The following is a 25,077-nucleotide window of genomic DNA, read 5'->3' on the forward strand; positions in this document are numbered from 1 at the left end:
CCTGTTCTTGGTCGACATGTGGCTAATGGGTTCGGCTTTTAATGGCTGAAATTGTGGTAATTCTTGACTAAATTCGCTGCTTTTCACCTCTCTTGCATCAGCTTCGTGAAACTTGATGAATCGCTGCAAATTTCATCAATATTGACTCGACCCCTTGACGATTTTCTTGACTGCATTGGCACTTGCTGCGAATTTCATGGTTTGGGGTTCTTATGCAATTGATTGATTGACGTAAATAATCTGGGTTTTGTTTTATTGCTGGCCTATTTGACGCGAAAGAAAAAGAAAATTGCGTAATTCCCGACTATTTCGAGATGTATTGGTGAGTGGTGACTGAATTGTTTTGAGTGTTTTGATTTTGATCAAAGATATTGGGTGTGGGTACTGTTTTACATTGACAAGGATAGCATCGGCGCTCATGACTTTGACTATTTCACTTGCCGCTTGTTTGACACTGAGATTTGGTTGTGCCTTATTATTATTTTAATGACGCACACTCTACATGCTCGACAAAAAAACGTGCCTACAAGCTCTATTTTTAAGGCCAAATCCGTTCTTATGAAAAAGGGTCCTACTTCTAAGAGTCAACGAGCCGAAGGACATGATTAAGCTCTTGGAGCGTTTTAGCACTTGGATGCAATCGGGAGGGTTCCCTAATCCCCCATCTCTCCCTCCTCAGTGAGATCTTGTGAGTACCTTTCCCCTTTCTTTTTGCGCCTTACTATTGCACTGTGGACATTGCGAGATTTTAGCGTGGGGGAGGTATATTCTATCTTTTATCGCTTTCTAGTATATTTCTTGCTTTCATAGGATGTCCGTTTGTACCACTTACTAGGAGTGGGAGTTTACGTGTAACGAAAAATATTGTACTGCTTTCTTAACTGCATTAGCATATTAGGTTTCATCTCATCTTAGTTGCATCTATAAGACTATTGCTAGCACCATTCGAGGACCTTGTTGATATCCTTACTATACTCTTAAGCGTAATTCATCTCGTTCATGATTCTTCATAGCATGATTGTATCGCGATTGATTGCTTGTGGTAAGATTGGTTGATCTCTCTCTGGCTTGATTTAACCTTACTGTTTAGACACCTTAACCCACGTGAGCTTTTGTGCCTATAAACTGATATATCTATGTCAGTTATGTTCTTTCATGTGTGATTAGTTCCTCATTTGTTGCATGGATTTTGACTTTGACTTGGCACTCTTTGATACTTGACTCTATAAGCATTTGGATATGATTGAGGCGTTCTTTTCAGTGTTCTGAACTTCCAGAGAAAATTCTTTTCACATATATTGTCCTTTCTCTAGCCCCGCTGAGCCTTTCCTGACTTTGTTATGAACTAATACCTACATTACAAGCCTTAAGCCTTTTATGATTTCTCTACCTAAGCCTTGCTAAGTGGAGTAGCATCAAAGTTTATGTTTTGAGGTTTGGTTTTGTGGTAATTATTGGAAGGAAATATGTTGAAAGAAAGTTGCTTGAAATATTGTGAAAGTGCAAAATGAAAAGAATGATGAAGAAGTTGTGAAAAATGATTCTAAAGAAAAATGAAAAAAAATGAAAGGGTCGAATAAAAGGTCAATGAAATCGGTTGGAGTTGATAAAGATGGGTACTATGTTGATTTAATGGAATGTGATGCTGAACTTCTAGTAGAAGTTTTTGTGACGTTTGCATCTAATGACCATAGACGTTTAAATGTTTTTCTCCATTAGTTGGCTTTTAACACCACATTTCCAAATATACTCCTACCCATAACCTCAACCCCGTTACAACCCTTGAAAGTCCTCATGATCATTTTGCATTATAATTTCGAGTGGAAAGTGAGTCGATAGTCAAAGTTAAAGAGTAAATGCTTCATTTGAGTCGACATGGTTTAGGTTGAGTGACATTGATTATGCCATAAACACATGAGAGTACGAGTGCACATGACTAAAGCGAGGTCTCTCAGGTTTGGTTAAGTCTAGCTTGGGGGAGATGGTATGTGGTATGCTAGGAAGCTGATTGCATTACATGACGTGCTATGCGGCTTTGCTTGAGAATGTTTCGATGCTTGGTTCGTGTAGTAATTGTATCTCTTGTGTTTTCGGTTGTTGCTTGGCCCTATCACAGTCTCATATTGTAGTTGTCTTGCTTTTCCAATGTCTATGTCTAATTGCTTGAGGACAAGCAATGGTTTAGCTTGGGGAGTTTGATGTTCGTATTTTTTATATAGGTTTTAGTTGCATTTAGGTTGCATTCTAGGAACATTTAGGTGTATTTTAGTTCATAATTGCACCTTTTACTTAATTTGCGAAATATTACTCCTCTTGTGCGTTTTTGGTATCCTTGATGAATTTCAGATATCAGAACATAATTGGAGCATTATGGCAAGCTTGAGTACTTAGGATCAAATGGAAGCAAGCTACATTGATAAGGATCATTTGGATGTATTTGAGTGCAAATTGGAGCTCAATTGGAGTTGAAATTCATTGATATAATTGCGGAAATTGAGTCATGCTCACTCTTTTATCGATAACTTCTGACTCGATGCTGATATTGGCTGATTCGAAAGGCATTGGAAAGTAGGCTTGAAGAGCTTTCCAACGATAGGCTGCACGGCCCAAGGCGAGTTATTTCTAAGAGATATGGGCCTTGCAAGTTGGCCCAGTTTTGCTGAAATTTCCTGGCACGCGGACTGCACGATTTCGACTCTTAATGATTTAATTAGATCTTCCTTATCTTGTAATGAGGGGAGGGCCACGAGTATTAAAAGAAAAGATTGATTTTTTGTTTTGGGGGATTCTTTTAGGGAGAACGTGAGTTTTATTTGGCCTCTTGGCTTCTTCACGTTATATCACGCCATTCTCCATTATTTTCCTCAAGTCTTTGTTTTCGACATTCAAGTTTGCAATTTCATCAATTAATTCAAGTATTATTTTCTCTTCTCTATTCTTTTATTATTATTGTTAATCATGCTTTCTTTTAATATTTATTTTGTTTATTCAATCATCATGTGTGAGTAGTTTTCTATTCTAGGGTTAGGTTGAACCCTAATATGAATTGATGCTTGTTTAATTCCCAATTCCCAACTTTAATTAATTTATGATTCATTTATTTTAGGGTTGGTTTTAATTATCAATATATGACTAGAAATAGTATATATGAATGTGATTATTTTTGCAACGAAAGTTGAGTCTTAATCGAATCTAGAACCCTAATTTAAGATAAAGGAAATCATCACGAAAGTAGTTGATGGAATTTATTAGGATGTTAGGATGCTATGTCTAAAGTCCTTAATTTGCATGACTCCATGAAAATAGGCATGATTGCATTGTTAGGGAAGCTATTGATTGATCGAAAGAAATCCTTAGTATTATTAGGGCGCGTCTATCCTATGAGTTATTTATTAGTTAATTAAGGGAAAAGGGATTGTTTGTGGCATTAATTCGTGTTAGTGGGGATACTTAAACCTAGATGTCTTTAGTCTTTGATTCACTCTTGATAATTTCATTTGCTTTAGTATTTAGATTAGTCATCATCATTATTTGGATCATTGCTTAGTATTAATTAGAGTCAATTTAACTACTTTGAATCAGTTAGTCTCTTAGGATTCGACCCTTACTTGCCCGACTACATTAGTTAGGAGGAATAGTTAGGTTATTTTTGTTAGGTACACGACACGCCTTTCAATTACCATCGGTCATTCAGGGATTCGCATACCCTTCTTAACATTTGCGGATGATACGATGATCTTTGCTAAAGCTTGGGATGCTAGTTGTCTCGTAATAGAGGAAATTCTAGATAAGTATTGTTCTCAATCAGGCCAGCTTGTGAATTATCATAAGTCGTCTTTTAAAGTGACTTCCAATATCTCAGAATACGCGAAACGAAATTTTGCCTCTATTTTAGGTATGGTTGAAACCCATGATTTGGGTGACTATCTTGGGTGTCCGATTATCTCTTGTCGAGTTACAAAAGAAACCTTTGCTAAGCTTACTTCTAAGATCGTGCTTCAGCTTCCTAAATGGAAAGCTAATTCGCTTTCTCAAGCGGGACGAACGATTCTGGTCCAATCTAATTTGGCGACTAAAGCCAATTTCCAAATGCAAAGTTTCCTGTTACCAAAGCCAATTCTGGTTTCATTAGACAAAACGTATCGTAATTTCTTTTGGCTCTGCGAATTTAATTGGGTGGGATGGGATCTGTAAGCCAAAAGAATTTGGGGGTTTGGTCCTGCGCAAGGCGGAAGTAAATAATGTTGCACTTCAATTAAAACTCCTGTGGAAAATTATGAAGGACAAAAATAGTCTATGGGTGAAACTTGTTTGTAAGAAGTATGTTAAATATAGCATCGTATTAGCTCATAAAGTGCCAAGCTTAGCTTCGTGGCAGTGGAAAAATCTTATGAGTCTGAGAGATTTGTTTAGTCAAGGATTGCGGTGGTAAATTGGGAATGGTGAAACCATTCGTTTCTGGGTTGATAATTGGCTATTCCAATATCCTTTAGCTTCTGTTACCCCTCCCCCTCCGGATGCTATCTCCATAAGAGTTAATGAATTCATTTTGCCCACTAAATGTTGGAATCGGGGCAAGTTGTCATTATGTCTTCCCCCTCTTTTAGTGGATAAAGTTTGCTCGCTTTTTATCCCTGTCCATCAGCAGCAGGACTCTATGGTGTGGGGTCTCACAGCGGATGGGGAGTATTCGGTCAAGTCCGGGGCAAGACTAGCCCAAGTTTTTTTTAATGAGAGGGTGGTCTGTGTGGATTATGCGTGGATCTGGAAGCTCCATGTCCCTCCTAAGGTAAATTTTTTTCTTTGGAAAGCGTGTAATGATGGATTGCCTTCAAAGGAACGGTTAGAACGGAGCCATATTTTTCTTCCTCAAGAGTGCTCTTTTTGCAACTATCATTCAGAATCTATTAATCATCTGTGTTTTTCCTGCCCCTTTATGGTTGATACGTTTGCTAAGCTTCACGCTGACTATGCGTGGCCTGCTCCCCCCCTTTTGGCCCATTTGGCTCATCAATCTTTTAATCAGATCATAAATACTTATATGTCGATGGTCTCGATCAATGTATTCTGTCAAACTGTTATTGGTTGGTGGTTTTTTTGGTATTTTAGGAATCAAGTGATTTTTCAGGATGCTTCAGCCTCTTTCTCTTCAGCTGCCTTGGTTATTAATAATTTTTTCTCTGCTTGGCTTCGCTCTTCTGGTGATGATCTGAATAGGTGGGAGGTTCCTGTTTCCCTGCGCCCTAAGGCTGGAAAAGTGCCTCGGCGGGGGGATTCCGTCATCTGGTCTCGCCCTCCTTTGGGGTTTGTTAAATTAAATTTTGATGGTTCCAGGCTTCAAAGTGAGCAAACATTTGGTTTTTTATCAGGGATGAAGGTGGTGTGGTTCTTTCTGCGGGAGCTAAGTCTTTAGGGTCCTCTTCTTCGATTCTTCAAGCTGAAGCTTGGGGGTTGTGAGAGGGTGTTCGAGCTACTGTTGAGCTAGGTTTTAAGGACATTATCATTGAGGGGGACAATCTAGCAGTTATTAATGCAGTGAAAAAAAGCTGGTATGTTCCTTGGGAGATTGCTAACATTATTTCTGATATTGAAGTAGATCTTCGGGAGTTTGCTTGTTTTAGGATTTTCCATATCTTCAGGGAGGCTAATACGGCGGCGGATTTTATGGCTTCTTGGGGCTATCAGCATTGCTCCTTGGTGCATTATGTCCCTCCTTTTGATGTTGATTTCTCTCTCATCATCCATAAGGATGTTTTAGGCTGGCCCCCGGACTAAAGGGGCTTGTCTAAGTTTTTCTTTCCTTATCAAAAAACAAAAGGTAAATAGGGCAAAGCTAAATAGGAAAAAGAAAACTGAGTACGAAATGCACTGGGTAAGTAACACATTTGTTAGTTCGTAACAATTTTTCATTTCGAAAACTGCATCACCAATACTTCAAGAATAACTCTTTAAGGATAAACTATTCCAAACACTTAATAATAATTCAAGAATAACATTTCAAGAATAAACTCTTTCCAAACACTTCAATAATAATTTATTCAAGAATAACCTTTTAAGAACAAACTCTTTCCAAACAACTTGGATTAAAATAATCCTGAAAACAATTCCTCTTCTTAACTCCCCCTTCTATTTTGCTAAGTGTGCACACCCCCCAAGCTAGCCATTCCATCACGAAGCTATATCAAGAGGTAACTATAATTGCCAACAAGTGGACTTCGAAGCTCTTGATATTAATCAAGCGGAAATAATAATAATATGACTTGTAAGTCATGAATAAACCTTCTTTCCTCATAAACAACTTTTTGAACATTTAGAGTTCATAAAAACCAATCAACCTTTCCTTGTAAAAATAATTTAGTTTTCCAAAACGGATCACAAAACTTCTCTATGTAAAAATGATTGATAAGATCATTCATTCTTTTCACTTGCAAGATGAATAATAAAATATTGTAACCATTTAATACCAAAATTCTAAACCAATCCAACCAATAAAATCAACAAACAAGATTATCATATAAAACCATATTTTAAAAGATATAGCTACATAACATGCCTTGATCTTGCACAAACAGTATACTAGTATCTCCACTTAGTCTTAATCTTGAACGATCTCCTAACAAACCAATAATAAATCTAATAAGTAACTTATCACATGAACTTAATCATGAATGCAAACATGAATAACCTATCATGAGCATAATATTTTTGAGTAAGAAACATGGAAAATCTTTTTCTTTTCTTAACCCAAAGAAAATTAGAACTTGAATAAGACATATAAAACTAGAATAGATAAGAATAGAAAGAAGAACGTTGAAGTATGGATTCTCCAAAGTTTTTGTGTGGAAAAGATGCCTAAAGGTGTGGGGTATTTATAGGAGTAGAATAGGTACTTAATTTTCAAAATTAAAGAGTTTGTAACATTCACCATAAATTAGGAGATTAAACCAAGATTTGTAACCTTCATAATAAATTTGGAAGTTTTAGGAAAACAAAACTCCCCCATATACTTCACAATGGCCTAAAAAAATTTTTTTCTTTTTGGAATGATTTTGACTAGGATTTAAAACCAAAAGTTTAACAAATCCAATTTTGGCGCCATCTTCCGCCAAAAAACGAGTGAAATTGCTAAAATACCCTTGGCTTAAAATATTTTTTTAGAAAATAAATACTTTAATTACCTAAATAAATACTCGAAAATATGGGGTATTACAATCACCACCATATTCAACCATTAGCAGTTGCGAAATTTAAAAAATGCATGAAAAAAAAGCAAAAATCACAAAAATAAAGCTAAATCCAAATACATAAATTAGTGGTAAAAAGGCGATTACCTAACGAATTCGATTGCAACACCGGAACTTGATCTGAACTTTATGCCTAACAAGGTTACAGAACAACTTAAGGTAATCGAAAATTGAAATTAATTTGATTGTTGGTAAGGTGATGGTTCTTCGTTGGGGGGGGGTGGGGTAGGGGTGGGGGGGGCGGGGGTTCTTTTCGGGGGGTGGGGGAGGGAAAAGATGATTATTAGTCGGGGATGGAGGTTGTTCGTTTCGGGAGGGGATACTTACAGCCGATAGGGTGTGGGGTAAGGGAGGGGGTGGTTAGAGCCCGCGGGGGGTGGCAGTTGTTAATGACTGGTGAGGCAGGGGAGATACGGAGAAACAAAGGAGAGATATTAGAGAAGAAAGGAGAAAAAATGCAAAAAAAAATATCATTTCATCAAGTAACTGGTTCATCGTTCAAAATGAAAGGATAGTGTTAACATGTTGGATTATTAAAAATAATCAAAAGTTGGGATTATTTTGAGCAAATGACCCAAAATTTGGATTATTAGAATCATTTTTCCGATATATATAATTGTCCGTTAAATAAAGAAACTCGCAATTTTATCATCCTTGGCAATTTCTATTCACTTCTATTTTCTCTCTATTTTATATTATGTTGTGAGCAACATTACAAATTAATTGACGAGGAAACAAAAGGCAAAAACTTTTTGATTACGCAAACAGAAACCAAAATGAAATTTGCATTGATCATTGATGTATATTCTCTTTGTTGATTTTTGTTTTGCTCTTAGGTAATATAGCTTTTCGTTGCCATTGATGCATATTAACTTGAATAGAAATAATTTGATAAATAGACCTGTTAAATTTGATTGGGTTGGTATAAAATAAACAGTTTCATGATACAATCAATGAAAATTTTCCCCTATAATCACAGTCGCCGTGCATTCAACGAGAGAGAATTTTGTAATGTGCATGTTTTTAATTTTGAGAGAAATTAATTTGATAAATATGATAATATCTAGGAGAATGTTAGATAGAAAAATATTTAGAATGGCTTATACTATATGTACCATGATTAATAATTAGGGTGGGAGTGGGGCCAAGGGTGGGAGTGGGGCCAGGGGTGGTCGGAGCCGGCGAAGGTTGGCAGTTGTTGATGACCGGTGAGACAGGAGAGATACGGAGAAACAAAGGAGAGAAATTAGAGAAGAAAGTTGAAAAAATGTAAAAGAAAAAAAATATACCATTTCATCAGGTAACTGGTTCATGGTTCAAAATGAGCGGATAGTGTTAAAAGGTCGGATTATCAAAAATAATATAAAGGTGGGATTATTTTGAGTGAATGTTCTAGAGTTTGGAATATTAGAATCAATTTTACCTCTATATAATTGTCCGTTGAATGAAGAAACTCATAATTTTATCATCATAGGCAATTTCTCTTCACTTCTATTTTGTCTCTATTCTATATTATGTTGTGAGCATCACTACAGATTAATTTGAAGGGGAAACAAAAGGCAAAATCTTTTTGATTACACAAACAAAAACCAAAAGGAAATTCAATCATTGATTTAAATTCTCTTTGTTGATTTTTGTTTTGCTCTTTGGTAATAATATAGTTGCCATTGATACATATTAACTTGAATAGAATTAATTTGATAAATAGACTTGTTAAATTTGATTGGGTTAGTGTAAGATAAACAGTTTCATGATACAATCATTGAAAATTTTACCCCCATAATCGTAGTCATCGTGCATTCAATGAGACAAAATCAGACAAAAAAGGGAGTACTAGAGTAGTGGAAATTTGACTTGAATTTGGAAGAATAAAGTGAAAGCTTTTCATTTGATTTGTCAGGATATATTTTTGTTTTTTTCTAGAAAGTACAAAATCTTGATTGATTAAAAAACATGTTTAATTAGCCTACAATTCCAAACTGTTCTTCCACACTTTTGTTCTTCCAAGAGCGAATATCTTCTTCTACTATTTACACATTATAAAAAAAAAAAAAGTCAATTTGTGACTTCAAAATCCATATGAAATTAATATTGCATTGTTGTCAAATCATTGCAATCAATGTCCCAGGCACATGCTGTTATTTTGTATCTCTTCTTTAATTTTAATTACTTCTAATTTTGTAATGTGCATATTTTTCATTTTGAGAGAAAGTTATTTGATAAATATGATAATATCTGTGAGAATGTTAGATAGAAAAATATTTAGAATGGCTTATACTATATGTACCATGAATGTTAGTCAGGGTAGGAGTGGGGACAGGGGTGGTCGGAGCCAACGAAGGTTGGTAGTTGTTGATGACTGGTGAGGTAGGAGAAATAGCGAGAAACAAAGGAGAGAGATTGGAGAGGAAAGGAGAAAAAATGTAAAAAATTGTACGATTTCATCAGGTAATTGTTGCATGGTCCAAAATAAGTGGGTAGTGCTAAAAGTCGGATTATTGAAAAAATTAAGAAGATGGGATCATCGATATAAGTTCTCTTGGTTGATTTTTGTTTTGCTCTTTGGTAATAATATAGGTTTTTGTTGCCATTGATGTATATTAACTTGAATATAATTAATTTGATAAATAGACTTGCTAAATTTGATTGGGTTAATATAAGATAAAGAGTTTCATGATACAATCATTGAAAGTGTTGCCCCCATAATCGTAGTCACTGTGCATTCAATGAGACAAAATCAGACAAAAAAGGGAGTACTACAGTAGTGGAAATTGACTTGAATTTGGAAGAATAAAGTGAAAGCTTTTCATTTGGTTTGTCAGGATATAATTTTGTTTTTTCAGGAATATACAAAATCTTGATTGATTAAAAAACATGTTTAATTAGCCTACAATTCCAAACTTTTCTTCTACAGTTTTGTTCTTCCAAGAGCGAATATTTTCTTCTACTAATTACACATTATAAAAAAAAGTCAATTTGTGACTTCAAAGTCCATATGAAACTAATATTACGTTGTTGTCAAATCATTGCAATCAATTTCCAAGGCACATGCTGTTATTTTGTATCCCTTCTTCAATTTTAATTACTTCTAATTTTGTAATGTGCATGTTTTTCATTTGGAGAGAAAGTTATTTGATATATATGATAATATCTGTGAGAATGTTAGATAAAAAAATATTTAGAATGGCTTATACTATATGTACCATGATTGTTAGTCAGGGTAGGAGTGGGGGCATGGGTGGTCGGAGCCGGCGAAGGTTGGTAGTTGTTAATGACTGGTGAGGCAGGAGAAATAGGGAGAAACAAAGGAGTGAGATTGGAGAGGAAAGGAGAAAAAATGTAAAAAAAGTACCATTTCATCAGGTAATTGTTGCATGGTCCAAAATAAGGGGGTAGTGCTAAAAGCCGAATTATTGAAAATAATAAGAAGGTGGGATTATTTCAAGCGAATGAACCAAAGTTTGGATCATTGGAAATCAATTTTTCCTATATATAATTGTCCGTTGAATAAACAAACTCACAGTTTTATCATCCTAGGATATTTCTCTTCACTTCTATTTTGTCTCTATATTTATCTTATGTTTTGAGCATTATGATAGATTAATTGACTAGGATCCAAAAGGCAAAATTTTTTAGAACACGCAAACAGAAACCAAAAGGAAATTCGATCATCGATATAAGTTCTCTTGGTTGAGTTTTTTTCTGCTCTTTGGTAATAATATAAGTTTTTGTTGCCATTGATGCATATTAAGTTGAATAGAATTAATTTGATAAATAGAATTGTTAAATTTGGTTGGGTTAGTATAAGATAAAGAGTTTCATGATACAATCATTGAAAATTTTGCCCCCATAATCGTAGTCATCGTGCATTCAATGAGACAAAATCAGACAAAAAAGGGAGTACTAGAGTAGTGGAAATTTGACTTGAATTTGGAAGAATAAAGTGAAAGCTTTTCATTTGGTTTGTCAAGATATATTTTTGTTTTTTTCTGGAAAGTATAAAATCTTGATTGATTAAAAAACATGTTTAATTAGCCTACAATTCCAAACTGTTCTTCCACAGTTTTGTTCATCCAAGAGCGAATATTTTCTTCTACTAATTACACATTATGAAAAAAAAAGTCAATTTGTGACTTCAAAATCCATATATGAAACTAATATTGCGTTGTCGTTAAATCATTGCAATCAATGTCCCAGGCACATGTTGTTATTTTGTAGAAGAAAGGAGAAAAAATGTAAAAAAAAAGTACCATTTCATTAGGTAATTGTTGCATGGTCCAAAATAAGTAGGTAGTGCTAAAAGGTCGGATTATTGAAAATAATAAGAAGGTGGGATTATTTCGAGCGAATGAACCAAAGTTTGGATTATTAGAAATCCATTTTTCTTATATGTAATTGTCCATTGAATAAAGAAACTCACAAATTTATCATCCAAGGATATTTCTCTTCACTTTTGTTTTGTCTCTATATTTATCTTATGTTTTGAGCATCATTACATATATTTATTGACGGGGAAACAAAAGGCAAAATCTTTTTTATTACGCAAACAGAAACCAAGAGAAAATTCGATCATCGATATAAGTTCTCTTGGTTGATTTATGTTTTGCTCTTTGCTAATAATATAGCTAGGTTTTCGTTGCCATTGATGCATATTAACTTGAATAGAATTAATTTGATAAATAGACTTGTTAACTTTGATTGGGTTAGTATAAGATAAACAGTTTCATGATACAATCATTGAAAATTTTTGCCCCCATAATCGTAGTCATCGTGCATTCAATGAGACAAAATCAGACAAAAAAGGGAGTACTAGAGTAGTGGAAATTTGACTTGAATTTGGAAGAATAAAGTGACAGCTTTTCATTTGATTTGTCAGGATATATTTTTGTTTTTTTCTGGAAAGTACAAAATCTCAATTGATTAAAAAACATGTTTAATTTGCCTACAATTCCAAACTTTTCTTCCGCACTTTTGTTTTTCCAAGAACGAATATTTTCTTCTACTAATTACACATTATAAAAAAAAAAAAAGTCAATTTGTGACTTCAAATCCATATGAAACTAATATTGCGTTGTTGTCAAATCATTGCAATCAATGTCCAAGGCACATGCTGTTATTTTGTATCCTTTCTACAATTTTAATTACTTCTAATTTTGTAATGTGCTTGTTTTTCATGTGGAGATAAAGTTATTTGATAAATATGATAATATCTGTGAGGATGTTAGATAGAAAAATATTTAGAATGGGTTATACTATATGTACCATGATTGTTAGTCAGGTTAGGAGTGGGGGCGGGGGTGGTCGGAACCGGCGAAGGTTGGTAGTTGTTGATGACTGATGAGGCAGGAGAAATTGGGAGAAACAAATGAGAGAGATTGGAGAGGAAAGGAGAAAAAAATGTAAAAAAAAAAAGTACCATTTCATCAGGTCATTGTTGCATGTTCCAAAATAAGTGGGTAGTGCTAAAAGGTCGGATTATTGAAAATAATAAGAAGGTGGGATTATTTCGAGCGAATGAACCAAAGTTTGGATTATTAGAAAGCAATTTTTCCTATGATCATGAAGTTCCTCCAAAAGATGTCTACACTTCAAAACATAACTGCCAACATCATAAGAAACACCTAAACATTGATAATAGAAATTTAGCAAGTTTGATAGGCCATAAAGTTTAAGCGCTGGGTCAAGGATACAGGTAACACCATAAATGTACGGAAATTCACTAAAATATGCAAAACACTTTACCTTCATGCTATCAAGCACAACTTTGATTTCACTCACATCCAATTTCTCATTGATGGCACGTACCACCTTAGTGCATTCTACAATTACCAAATGAATGTTGGGTTCATAATCCAAAGAAAATGTGTTATTAGTTGCATTGTGAAAAGATTTAAGAACATCTCGAACAAGCATTGCAACTGTCCAATGATAATCAGTAATCCACATATCTTATTTCGAAACAACTTCATTATATAAATGAGTCATAACATCACGATACCTGATTGCATCATTCAGCAGCTTATAAGTAGAGTTCCATCGCATTGGAGTATCAAGAGACCAGACCTTCTTCGGCAAGCCGAATTCTTTACACAATGCCATGTACCTCCTCTTAACCTGGCTTTTTCTTAACACCCTAACGATATTTCTAATGGGCTATAATAAAGGTTGTAAACAAGTTATACCTTCTTGAACAGACAGGTCGAGTATATGAGCACAACATCTAACATGTAAGAATTGACCATCTAATATAAGCTTAAACGTACTTTCCTGCTTCAAGAAATCAATGGCCTTAGTGTTGGCCGTTGCATTATCCATAGGCAATGATAACACTTTATCAAGCAAATGGTATTTCTTACAACACTCCATTAAACGAGCTTTTATGTTGTACCCACTATGACTCTCTTCCATAAGCTCAAAAGCAATGATACGCTTCTGCAAAAACCACTCATCATCGATCCAATGGGCAGTAACACACATAAAAGGTTCACTAAAACATGAGGTACATGTGTCCGTTGTCAGGCTAATGCGACCATTGAAGGTACAATACATCTCCATCATATGACTTCTATAGAGATGAAATGCAGTTTGTGTGCGACGCTTAAGTGTGTTCCTAGGGACTTTCCTAAATGCTGGTTGCAAAGCAGTTCTATTGAAATGTTCATATGCATCACTTTCTCCATGGTTGAACAGCAATTCATCAGTGATAACATATTTAGCAAATTCATCAATCATACGATCTCTATTGTAGGAGAAAGGCATACTTGCGCCGGGCATCTCACCAGCATACCCGTGGAGTTGTGTCTGGGTGTTTCGGTCCCCGCCACTGCTAACATTCTCCGCCGTAAGGCCATGTTTGTTGGTCAAATGACGACCTAAGGTCCCCGTTCCTCCAGTTGTAAGTCGGTGGTGCGTTGACGCCTACAATTTTGCAAAGTTGACAAATGCACTTCCATTGTCTGGGTTCGTTGGTTGCAACTTTTTCAAAGAATGGCCACACCCGTGACACTTTTTTGGTACCTTGAGGTTGTGAGCCACCAGCTTCGTCGTCGTCATTGCCCACGTCGGTTTCACCGGCTTCATCTACGATATTTAAGTTAACATATATTTACTCATTGTCGATTAACATAATAAAAATTAATTAGCTAAGTGCTAGTTCATTTACGATCTTATTATGAATACTTATTATTACAAAAACATTATTAATTAAACAAAATCACGATTAACTATCTTAATTTTAAATCGTTAATAATCACAATTAACTAGATAAGTGATAGTTTATTTATGTACTTATTATACATAATTATTATTGCTAAAATATTATTAATTTTAAATAATCATGATTAAGCTAAAAATCTTAATTATTTAAGATTAACATAATCACGATTAACTAGCTAAGTGTTATTTGATTTACATAATTGTTTGCTTAAATCATTTTTATGTAACATAATCAAGAATAATTATCTTAATCATTATTGAATAACACCACTACCATTAACTAGCTAAGTCATACTTTTTTTACATAATGGTTATTGTTGTAGCTTAAAAATCAAGGGATACCAAGATGACACGTGGCTTCATCCTAGCCTTACATGTGGCGCATGTTTATGAAGTAAAGTACATGGGTCAAAAGATTATGTGGGCTAAAGTACACTTTTCTGAGGAAAAAGATGTACTAAAACAAGTCTTATGGCCCAAATCTGTACTTAGGCCCAGCTAAAGCAGCTTATATCCCTGCCTAAAGGTGAGGTGTACTAACCAATCAGTACCTGCCACGTGTCACCATTTTATTGCTTAGCCAATCAGATGCTCCCAAATTAGGGTGACATCAAGGTAAATCAGTCATTTCAAACAGTATAAATAGTCCTTGAAATCAGGGGAAAGGTACGTTTTTCAGAGCACAGTACTGTTATTCTGCCATAAATTATCTCTCTCTCTCTCTATTTTCTCTCTCTAAAAGTTCCTTCATATCCCTGATATCTTACTTAAGCATCGGTGGAGGAAATACCACCCAAACCTCCAGGGTGGTCCCTTTTTTGCAGGTGGCTAATCGGAGTTCAGTATCGGGATTCGAGTCCAATCATTGTTGCACGAGTCTCCAAATCAAGAACCTGGAGTTGGGAGTTGTTGTATTAAATTACTAGTTTCATACTACGTAACATTTGGCGCCGTCTGTGGGGAGACGCAACAATGACTGATTGTCACTCATCAAACATTGCTCGGAATAGAAGTTTCAGAATTCAAGTAGAGGATACAGTGGATGACGAGAGGCCACCCCGAGGACGGGACAGGCACCATGCTGCCGCTCATCTTGAGGGAAGAAGTGGGACCCCTGTCATCCAGGATAATCTTGATCGTCCAGTGACGGCTGGTCATCTGGAGAATGTCTTAAATGACTTGCAGACCAAGATGGTCGCTGTTATGGAAGAGCAAATTAAGAACAACATGTTGTTCTTTCAGATAAGCCCAGGAAGAGAGGTTGCTGAGACGCTCAAGGGAAAATCTCAAGAAGGTCATCCAGGGACCAGCAGGCCACCACGGCCAGACCTGTCCAGGCCACCTTCTAAGGGAAAGCAGCCAGCGGTCAATGGGACAAGGAGGAAGATGGACTGGAAGCTGGTAGCCCTTCTCCGAAAGCTCCGCAGGACCACCTAGTCCGTCCAGGAGATAACATCCCTCCCACTGGTCGTATGATGGAGACAGATGCTAGGGAGTATCTGGAGGCTAAGAGGGCTGCTGCGTTTCAGCGCTCAGCCTCAGGTTCTACTCCTTACATGAAGGACCCGTTTTTTAGAGTTCCATCTAAGACAACAAGAAGAAGTCATGGACCTTCGGCTATTCAGCCAAGGCAAGAAAAAACAGTGGTACAACCTATAGTGTACAGGCGTCAGGCCGTCGCCAATACCTCTTTAAACCCAGTATTGAAGCACTAGTAGAAAAAACATCAAATGATCCGGTTGAAAACCCATTAAATGCTCCGTATTTAGCGCGTAGCAGACACCATACGAGCATTTGAGCATTTTACAAATGCTCCGGTTTTCCCCGGAGCATTTTGTAACTCAAATGCTGCGGTTGTTTAAAAAAACCGGAGCATTTGACTATCAAATGCTCCGGTTGTTTAGAAAAAACCGGAGCATTTGTTTGTTAAATGCTTCGGTTTTTTCTTAACAACCGGAGCATTTGATAGTTTTTTTTCTAAAAAAAAATTGTACAGCTCTAACAGGTACTTAGTACAAGTACCTTTTAGTGTGGCAACCCCTAAAACTACTTTTAATAAAATCAAAAGAACAAATAAAAAGGATATAAAGTGAAATTTTATTAATCAAATAAAAAACTAATATGCCATGACATAAGTATAAACAACTAGCTAATAATTACAAACTCTACTTCTACTCATAGCCTACTATCATTGTTGTCCAAGCAACCACATCGCGGTCTTTTAACGAGTCAAATATCTCTCTTGCAGGACTAACATCACCAAGCTTCACATAGCCATCCATCAAAGCTGTGAATGCTATCACATTGAGATTGGATATCCCAGATTTCTTTATAATTTTTCAAGCATCTTCTACATCTCCACACCTAAAGTACATTCAATATATACTATATAATTCAGAGAATAGCACAGCAATTCATGCATCATGTAGTCATTAATTATGCAAAAAAAAAAGTCAGTAGAAGATACAACTCTAATTAAATGCGTACTAGGCTTATTTGATTTGATCAATACAATTTCCCCATGTAAGCAGCAATAACATGGAAGATAGATTTGCATGAAATAATGGGTTTTCTTGAAACAACTTCCATATTTGATTCATATGATAACGATGAAGTAAGAACAGTAATCATAATCATTCTAACGACAACAACAATAATATAGTCAAAAAGTGAAGGTATCTAAATACTGTGAAAAGGTGTTATGCACACAGCTATATCTCCAATCAACACAGATACGAGGATTAATTGCATAAAAAAATTCCTTGTTTTGCCAGTTGTCAAAATAATTTACTAGAATAAGAAAGCTAGTACAGAATAAGTTGAGACCTCCTTTTCCTGAACAGCATTAGCATGTGAATCCATTTGAGCCTCTGCAGTAGCAATCTGCAGCGAAAAGATATTAGACAAAAATATCATTTGCATCTATTTATGAAATACATAAGTACAACAGTAAGAGAACCCTCGGATAGTCTTACCTTAGACACAGATGACTTTGGTTTCATTTTCCGCATGCCTGAGTCTTTTGTATCAGCTACAAGACTAGAATTAGGGACAGAGGGTTTTCCTGGTTTGGATTTTCTGGACACAGAAACTTGAGTGTGGAGAACTGATTGATCTCCCTTCTTCTTAGATGGTGAAGCCTTTGGTTTCACCCTCTGACTTGTAGGTATAGTGTCCTGTGGCCTGAACTTGTCTATATCACTTTCTTTTTCTTCCTTAAGTGGCACCATTGGCTCTGAGAATGAGAGCATAATAAAATACCGTCACTTCACTATACATTGTTGAGCGATGCCAAGGATCTGAATCCTTAAATCATAACCAAATTGAAAAACAAGAAATCCGTATTGACGAATTTCATATTTGAGTCAACTAAATTCAGTAGAGAATGAAACAGATTATAAAGCTACACAATCAGACACCTCGTTGATATTAAATCAAGAATAATGAGATAGATCATGTATAGTATAAACAATTCAGCAATGCTTTTAAATCAAAAAACATGATAGCAAGAAAATCACAGTTTCAAATAGCAAGAAAATCACAAACTTAGAGAGAAAATGGTATATACGAATTGAAACCCTAGAAACCGAAAATTGAAATAGGAAATAGAAACACAAACCATTAATTCAGTTGCGTAAAGAATGGAAATCTCAATTAGTATCAACATTTGATTTTCGTCCCTTAATATATGAACCAACAACAAAAGCCAAACCAAATCAACAACAAATCCAAGCATCACTCTTTGGTCATGACCTAGGTCAATGGTAATTAGGCAGTGGTCGAATAGTTCCCAGTCTACTATTGGATATGCAAGCTTCCAGGGTCCAAATCTAATCTCATAGTGCTAAAAGAAACAACCAACTGTTCTTAAGTCCTGTACTGATGCAAATAGCCAGTTGTTGCTTATATTGGTCTTGAGACTTTGTCATCTATTTAGTTGTGTAGGTGCACTACATTCTCGTGGAACTTATATACAAGCACCAAATCTTCATCCTATGTAGTCTCTCACCGCACGTATGTACTCTCCTTGTCTACAAGCCTCACTAACAAGGATTCAGGTTATGCCATTCTGATGGAGAGATCACCATATAAAGCATGGAAATATAATCCCACATCTCATAAATGCCAGAGCCCGTTCTAAAGTAAACCATAAACCCCTTTCATTCCGAAACAACTCCAGTTTCTTTTCATTTCACCAGATAAGATCATCAATTCCCAAGTAATAGACTTTCTCAACAGACACCAAATCAACAACAATTCAGCTTAAAGCAGGCCACATTTATGCATTAAAATAGCATAAACAAAACATAACTTTCCATCATGAATATAAAAAATCCAAAAAAATTCATACGTTATGAAAAAATCAGAACTCATCAACCACACAATTAAACTAATGAGAAAAAAAACACCCAAATGTAAAATTTAGAAGAATTTACTTACCAAAATGAAAACCCAGAGAACTCATAAGGGCTTTATTGCATATCACAATAGAAACAGAAGAAACAACTGAGAGACTCAATGCCCCAATTGTTCCAAGCTGAAATCCTCCCATGCTTTCATTCATGTTCTTTGTTTATTTTTTTTACTTTTTTTTCTCATCGGTGATGACCACTGATTAAACCTCCACTTCAAAGTCTACCCACAAAAAAATAAAACCAAAATTAGCAAAAAGAATCAAACTTTAAAGATTTAAGACCAAAAAAAACTAGTACAACTGAAAATCAAGTAAACCCGCCTCAGATCATATTTTTGTGAAAGATCATGAAATTTTGCAAATTTGAGGAAATGTAGAGCAGATCTGATTGGAGTAAGAAGATGGTAGCAGTAGGAAGGTCATGAATATGGCAGCGTGCAATGCTTACCTAAGCGTTTTTAATAATATATATAGAATATAGATATATAGATTGTAGATGGAAGTCCACGTCTCCAAACCTCATATGCAAACAATATGCTTGTTCTCATCATCACTAGTCAAATTTGTCAATGATATTTCCATAGAATTAGTTATCAAAATAAGACAAAGTTTAACTAATATCAAAACTAAAGACAAACAAGATGATAGTGAGAGAAAGTGAGGAAAAAAAGTCAAATCGGGGGAAGGAGAAAGAAAGTGATTTGAGAGAGAAAAAAACAAGGAAGGTGGTGAGGTTAATTAACGCGATTGCAGTAGTCATTCCGTTATGGGAAAAAAATACATTTTGGCCAAAGTTCCATTACCATGTGCATTGCTTGCGACATTCCAAACAAAATCACATATAATTTCATTACCATACCCCCTTCTATTACTAGCTAACAAACTTGCCTTTAGTGTCTTTTCTATAACTTTTGGTCACATGGGGTTCTACAAGAAAGAGTGTTGCTTACATACCTGCAGCCAATGCGAATAAAACTTAAGCGGAATGTAACTGAAATATATTCCAGTAAAGTTCTTCCAACGTGTTGTCCAGCTTCCGATGTTTCCAGCACGGGCGAATAAAATCAATTCTCAAGCTCACATACAATATAGCACGGCGAAACCAAAATTCACCCGTCTATCAAATGCAACTAGACGCACTCCAATTACTCCTCAGATCCTTAACAAGAACCAATCAACTTAATCATGTAACTTCATTTAGAATGCTTTAAAAAGAAATCGTCGGTTTCGAAAACATACCGACAATCGATTCAACAATCAAACGGTCTCCTCGTACTCTCAATTGAAGTAGGCTGCAAAATCAAGGGCTCACAATTTGCAACAACATAACAACTTAACTTATCAAAACAAGTGGGAAGAGAGAGAAAGTTCATTAAATTTCTCAAAAGAAGCCATTGATTCAGGCCAAACGGTTATCGAATCGACGGTCGGGGACCAACATAGACTATATCGCATGCGCAACAACAACATAGAGAATCATAAATTCATAATCACAAAGAAAAATAAACAAAGAATAAGGTTTCGTTGGGTAATGAAGCTATAATAATAATAACACTAAAACCTAATCTTAATTAGCTAGGCTATATCCCTTGATGAGGGAAAGAGAGAGAGAACGACAATATCACAACTTAGCATCAAATTTTTAGTTTACCATCTATCGATTTTACCTAATTAGCAACATATTTCACAAGCCAACAACCATTAACCGAACAGAAGTCGATGACGGAGCCCTAATTTGTCGACCAAACAAAAGCCAACTTGACCCCTAATATGTCGACCAAACAGAAGGGCTTGAGCCCTAATATGTCGACCGAGCAGACGACGGAGGACGACGGAGGACGGCTGAGTGGGTGAGAGAGCGAGCGACTTAAGAGAGGGAGGGAGTAGGGACTGAAAGTCTGAAACTGATCTATAGGGTCGACTAATATTTGCTTAAATTAGCGGGGAAATTTCACAAAAAGAAAAAAAATCGCGCTTAACATCCATATGCTCCGTTGACTAACCGGAGCATTTATTTAGAAATGCTCGGTTTGATTAGTCAACCGGAGCATTTCACATCAAATGCTCCGGTTGATTAATCAACACATGCATTTGTGAATTTTTTATTCTTAAATTATCACAAATGCTCGGGTTGATTATTCAACCAAAGCATTTGATAAGTAGCAAAAGCTGTTTTTTCCACTAGTGAAGGAGTACCACCGGGAGCACATACCCACTGAGGGACATGCGGGGGTACTCCAGATTAATTGGCCGACTCCCTTTTCGGTCAGAATCATGGAGTCTCCTCCTTTCCCAAAGGTTAAGCTCCCAACGATCGAGCCTTTTGATGGTACAACAGATCCAGACGATCATTTGTCAGCCTACAAACACCAGATGTACGTCTAGGGTGTTGATGACGCTACATGGTGTAAGAACTTTCCGGCCACATTGAAGGGAGTGGCGCAGAAGTGGTTCAACAATTTACCTCCTAACTCGGTGAATAATTTCACCAAGCTTAGTATCTTATTCACCAGCCATTTTGTGGCAAATCGTCAAGAACAGAAGACAAGTATGCACGTAGGAAAGGTAGTTCAAGGGCCTAAAGAAGCCTTAAGGAGTTATATGAAGCGGTTCAATTTGGAAGCATTGCGGATCTAGGATCTGAATGCTGGAGTGGCGTTGACGCCTTCATCCGAGGTCTAAGACCTGGCAGCTTTAAGTTTGATTTAGTAAAGAAGAAGATAACAACCTTAACAGAGGCTCTGAAGGAAGCCGAAGCATTCATCCATGCCATGGAAGTTTGTGCAGAAGCCAAACAGCCAGAGGCGAAGAAAACTGAAGAGGCAGTTCAGCCAAAAAAGAGTCTCCCCAAGAAAGCTGAAACTTGGGCGATGACTTCAATGACCAACTCGTCCAAGAGGAGCAGGAGATCTGAGCCGGCAGCCTCAATTGAGCCCATAGAGTTCAACAAAGATCAGTATTCCATTCTCATGGAAATTAAAGATCAGCATGAATTGAAGGAGCCGGCAGAGGTGAAAACACCCTACAGAAATAGGGACAAAAGTAAGTACTGTCATTTCCACAAAGATTGTGGCCATGAGACGAATGAGTGCAAGCATCTCAAGAGAGCATTGAAGGATTTGGCCCGAAAGGGAAAAATGAACTCTTATCTACCCTCGTCGGGAAGGAAATTCCAGAAAAAAGATAATCGTTAGGGAAGAAGGAAAGATGACGAAAGTACTGATGAAGACGTGGTAATGGTAATTTCGGGGGGATTCGCAGCCGGAGGTCCTACAACTCGCGGCCATAAAAATTATCTGAGGGAACTCAGCCAGGTGATGCTCACCAATCAAGCTGAGGCTGATCCTTTCCCCAAGATAGTGGTCGGTGAGCAGGATCGAGGAAAGATAAGAACTCCTCATGATGACCCGCTGGTGGTGGAGATGAAGATTGCTAATCTCAGGGTAAGACGGATCCTGATTGATACAGGAAGTTCTACCAACATCATCAGTGCGGATTGTCTTTCAAGATTGAGGTTTGATGAAAATGATTTGGTTCCTGTTAATCATCCTATCATTGGCTTCGGCGAAGGGGTAATTCATCCTATGGGGACGGTTACCCTGCCCGTCAGAGTTGGAGACAAAGAAGCTGCGAGAACGCTTTTCGTGAAGTTCCTGGTAATACGAGATCTGACGGTATACAACATCATCCTCGGACGACCTACCTTAAATCATATCAAAGCTGTCATTGTGACTCATCTGATGCTCATTAAATTTGAGTGTGATAGTGGAAAAATTGGGTCGTTATATGGAGACCAGCAGGCGGCAAGAGAATGCTATCTTACTACTTTGAGACCATCATCATGGAATGAGAAATCAGAACGGCCAAAGGGCATAGAGGAAGAGCCGGCCGAAAAGGTGAAAGGCCATATAACTAAGTTGAAGCATGAGGTAGAGAAAGCACAGGCAAAGCCTCTCCAAGAGGGCAAGCCGTCAATTCTCTTACCCAACAAGAAAAGGAGATGTTTAGCTATTAAAGAAGAGAAGAATTCATCCGATGAAGTTATGGCTATCATGAGCTTGGGACTAGGACGTCCAGAGCCAGTAGAAAGCCTAGTAGAAATCTGTTTAAGACCAGAGCGTCCGAAGAGGACATTGAAGATTGGATCCGTCCTGAGTTCTGAAACCAAGGACGCCTTGGTTGCGTTGCTGAAAGAGTTTGAAGATGTTTTCGCTTATACTGTGGAAGAAATGCAGGGAATAGATCCAGAATTTGCAGTGCATAAGCTGAACATTGAGCCGGGGCAGAACTTAGTCCGGCAAAAGAAGAGGCATCTAGGGCCGGCTAGAAATCATGCCGTTGACCAGGAGGTCCAAAAGCTGCTCAAATCAAAATTTATCCGCGAAACCTATTACCCGGATTGGGTGGCCAATGTGGTAATGGTTCCCAAGCCGAATGGTACTTGGAGGATGTGTGTTAATTACACAGATTTGAACAAGGCTTGTCCTAAGGACAGCTTCCCACTGCCCAATATTGACCGGCTGGTTAACTCTACAGCAGGGCATGCACTACTTAGTTTCATGGACGCCTACTCAGGCTTTCACCAAATTCCTATGTGGCTGGATGATCGGGATAAAACCTCTTTCATTACTGAAAAAGGGTTATATGGCTGGCTTCGGATGCCCTTCGGCTTGAGAATGCGCCGGCCACCTTTCAGAGGCTCATCAACACTGTCTTTCAGCCGCAGCTATGGAGAAATATGGAGGCTTATATTGACGATATGATCGTCAAAAGCCGAGAAGAGAAAGATCACTTGGAAGATTTAAGAGAAACCTTCATCACTTTGAGAAAGTACAAGTTAAAGCTCAATCCGCAGAAATGCGTGTTCGGCGTGGTAGCCGGGAAATTTCTAGGATTTTTGGTCGATCAACGAGGGATTGAGGCCAACCCTGACAAAATTCAAGCAATTCAGAATATGACCTCTCCGTCCAAGGTCAAGGAGGTCTAGCGTTTGACGGGATGTCTGGCTGCTCTTGGACGGATTTTATCAAAATTGGGCGATAAGTGTCATCACTTCTTTGCGACCATAAAAAAGGCAAAGTTTGAATGGACAGAGGAAGCTGAGAAAGCACTTCAGCAGGTTAAAGACCATCTTCGGCAATTACCTAGGCTAATCAGCCCGGCCGAAGGAGAAAAGTTGTATGTTTACCTGGTTGTGTCCCCATTCGCGGTAAGTGTTGTTCTCCTAGCTGAGAGAGATTGAGTACAAATACTCGTTTATTGTGTGAGCCATGTGCTAAAGGACGCAGAAGGCATGTATTCGTCAATAGAGAAGTTCGGCCTGGCGCTGCTAATGGCCAGCAGGAAGTTGAGACCTTACTTTCTTGCTCACAGTATTCTAGTCTACACTGATCAGCCGTTAAGGCAAGTATTGCATAAGATGGACGCATTCGGACGAATGTTGAAGTGGGCCGTAGAGCTCAATATGTTTGATCTGATGTTCGAGCCCAGAAAAGCAATTAATGGGCAAGCTTTGGCGGACTTTATTGTAGAGCTCACCCGGCCTACGGTAGAGAACGTCCAGGACCCAGTAGAGGGAAAGAGGCATTGGACCCTAATGATGGACGGATCATCCACTACTAATGGATGTGGAGCCGGGATCATTTTCCAGTCTCCAGAAGGGGACAAGTTTGAGTACGCTATGAAGTTCCAATTCCAGGCTTCAAACAACCAGGAAGAATACAAAGCTCTCTTAGCCGGCATTAGAATGTGCAAAGCAGCTGGAGCCCTGGAAATTGAAGCAAAAACTGATTCCCTGCTGGTGGTCAGCCAAGTGAATGGAGACTTTGAATGCAAGGAGGCGTCTATGAGTAAGTATAGGAGCCTGATAAATGAGGAGGTTAAGTCTTTGAAACGATTTGTCCTGGATCAAGTACCAAGATCTGAAAATCATCAAGCTGATGCTCTCTCCAAACTAGCCAGTTCGGCTGAGGGGGATGTGCCTAGAACAGTGTTCTAGGAGGTCAAGGCGGCCAAGAGCATTGATGCCAAGGAATCCTGTTTCTTCGCCGAGAGATAAGTGGATGAGCTCATTATTGAATATAAGAAGACAGGTCGGCTACCCTTGATCTCTAGAAGCTAAGTATGTGAAGGCTAGGGACAAGTGGTTCGAGTGGTGGAATGAAACTTTGTACAAGAAATCCTTCAACCGGCCTCTTCTCAAGT

The sequence above is a fragment of the Beta vulgaris genome, chromosome 8 (genome assembly GCF_026745355.1).
Source record: "Beta vulgaris subsp. vulgaris cultivar EL10 chromosome 8, EL10.2, whole genome shotgun sequence".
NCBI classification, from domain to species: Eukaryota; Viridiplantae; Streptophyta; class Magnoliopsida; order Caryophyllales; family Amaranthaceae; genus Beta; species Beta vulgaris.